This window comes from Cygnus olor, chromosome 4 (genome assembly GCF_009769625.2).
Source record: "Cygnus olor isolate bCygOlo1 chromosome 4, bCygOlo1.pri.v2, whole genome shotgun sequence".
In the NCBI taxonomy this organism is placed as follows: domain Eukaryota; kingdom Metazoa; phylum Chordata; class Aves; order Anseriformes; family Anatidae; genus Cygnus; species Cygnus olor.
In genome coordinates, this window is record NC_049172.1 from 60,484,171 (window position 1) to 60,486,857 (window position 2,687).

Below are 2,687 nucleotides of genomic sequence, written 5' to 3' on the forward strand. Positions count from 1 at the left end.
TCTGAAACAACACCCATAATAAACATTACAACTGGTAGTAAATATTTCAGAAATGTATCCTTAATGTAAAGCTGAGTGACCTGAGGTTTATTCAATATCAAAGGGACACTATCAAATTTTTAAGGTCACAGATTTCACACCTGTAAAACCTTTAGGCTCCTGTGGAGCTGTACAGCGTCTCAAAATGCTTTATCACAAAGTATGATAGGGAAATTATTTGAAAAATTTCCTGGTTTTAGCAGTAGAAAATTAAAACTCTGAAGGACTCCATTGTCATTCTAATGGAATAGAGTGGTTTTATTCAAGTTTCTCAAATAAGCAGAACTTCAAGTACTCCATGCAAATCTGTTGAACAGCAAGATTCTCATTAGAAGCTATCCCTTTATGAAAAATATTTACAATACTTCACCGCTAGGTCTAAAATATTGTAGTGAGGGAGGAAACGGAAGTGTCAGAGATGAGTCAACACACTCATTGTTACATGACCCAGACTAACACACTACGTTATTCAGGTACTCTTTGCTTCATTTATGCTTAGATTTCACATGGCATCATGGGATTATTTCAAGAAAGCTAGACTAATTTTTGCTTATGCCTTCTAGTAGATTAAGGAGCTATATGAAAGGCTCACAGCCAGCAATAGTCATGTGACACTTTATATATATTGATAAATCTATCCAATCTATATTAAGAAGAAGAATGTCCAAAGAATAAACATTTGGTATGCTGAAACTTTAAGGGAGAACACCAGAAGTGTTTTAGTAGGAATAACAACAACAACAACAATATAAATAGGTCTAACATTGCAAATCTTTTCACCAAATTCTTATGCAAAAGATAAAACAATTATTTCCATTGTTTACATGTAACAGACGTAATTGTTTTATAGTTAGCATTTAACATGTGGCATCTTCATCCACCAGGAAAATCTTGCAATTTGTACTGGCAACATCTTTAACCCTCACCAGTGACCTCACAGGCGCTATCAAATTTAGAAAATCTGACAGCTGTTGTATGTTCAATACTCCAATGGCATAGATTAATACATACAGTATATTACTCATCTTCCATGGGATGGCACAAAGGACCTGATCCGTCTCATGCAGCTTAAGAACTTTATCAACTAAAAAATAAAAAAAAATATATATATATTATAATTTATGAGGAATTTGTATTTGAGTAACCTAACTCTCAGTTTCATCTCCTTGACCTCTTAGGAATTCATTACTAAAAGACATCATTCAAATCATCTAGTCTGACATTCTGCATGAGGCAGAACACTAAAGCTGTTATTTCTGCATCCAGGCTGATAATTCATGCTAATCATGTCCTTGTGGGGTGGAGGATATAGTCTCCTACCACCAAAAGTTACCAGAAAAGCTCCATCTTTAAGCAATTTAATTTGGGCTTCTTTTTGGTAATTTGCTAATGGAAGCCTAATTTTCACAGTAGGCACCATCATGCCACTTTATACTCATTTGCTTTGGTGTTGATGTCTGGCCTTTAAGTTAAACTGTTATTTTCTTTCCCTGGGGATTATTACCCTGATGTAGTACTAAACAAAGAGCATATCCTTTCTCAGAACCTCTATTTTGTCAGGCTTCCTCTGTTGTAACTGAATCTGCGGATAAAATGGCATTACTTCTTGAGATAAACTGTTGCCTATTCCATCAAAACAACTCACAATTTACTTTCACTCTCATGTAACAGCAGAATTAGAACACTTGTTCCTGGCACAAAGGGATATGCAACAACCAATTTTTTGAATCTTTTTGTAATGAGCTTACCAAGCTTTTCTTCTCACCTCCTTAGACTTCTGTAGAAACATATCTGTTCGAACATAATTAGAAAAGATTTCTACAGGTTCAATGCCTGATTGCTAATCACAGAATCACAGGATGGCCGAGGTCAGAAGGGACCTCTGAAGATCATCTAGTCCAACACCCCTGCCAAGCAGGATCACCTAGATCCATGTATGCCATCGCAGGATAGCATCCAGGCGGGTTTTGAATATCTCCAGAGAAGGAGACTCCAACAGCCTCTCTGGGCAACAAGTTCCAGTGCTCTGTCACCCTCACAGTAAAGAAGCGTCCGCTCATATTCAGCCAGAATTTCCTGTGCTTCAGATTGTGTCTGTTGCCTCTCATCCTCTCACAGGGCACACTGTGCCCTGTGAAAACTGAAAAGAGACCATCTCCATCCTCCCCTCAGTCTTCTCTTTTCCAGGCTACACAGGACCATGGCTCTGTATGTCTGATGCTCCAGTCCTCTAATGACCTTTGTAGCCCTCCTCTGGACTCGCTCTGGTAGTTCTATGTGCTTGTACTGGGGAGCCCAGAACTGGACACAACAATCCCAGGTGTGGCCTCACCAGGGCTGAGTGGAGGGGAAGAAAAGACTATTAGCAGAGGATGGTTTCGATCCATCGACCTCTGGGTTATGGGCCCAGCACGCTTCCGCTGCGCCACTCTGCTGCTTCCTACAACTCTCAGCAGCACTGACCTAAAAAGCCAGCAAGTATCGAACAGAATATTAAATTTCCAAGGTTCCAGACTTAAAAACAAACAAACAAACAAATGAACAAACAAACAACAACAACAACAACAAAAAACCACTTCTGACATTTATTTTAGGCATGAAGAAAATAAGGGCCATTGTCCTAAGCTGGGCAAATGGAAGTAAGCCTC

At 39.0% G+C, this 2,687-nt stretch overlaps 1 non-coding gene across 1 annotated transcript; it reads right to left on the minus strand.

Moving 5' to 3' along the window:
- Nucleotides 1-2,402: 2,402 nt before the first annotated feature.
- On the minus strand, nt 2,403-2,474 carry TRNAM-CAU. The gene has a single exon. It is a non-coding gene; the product is annotated as a tRNA-Met (tRNA).
- Between the last annotated feature and the right edge of the window lie 213 nt (nt 2,475-2,687).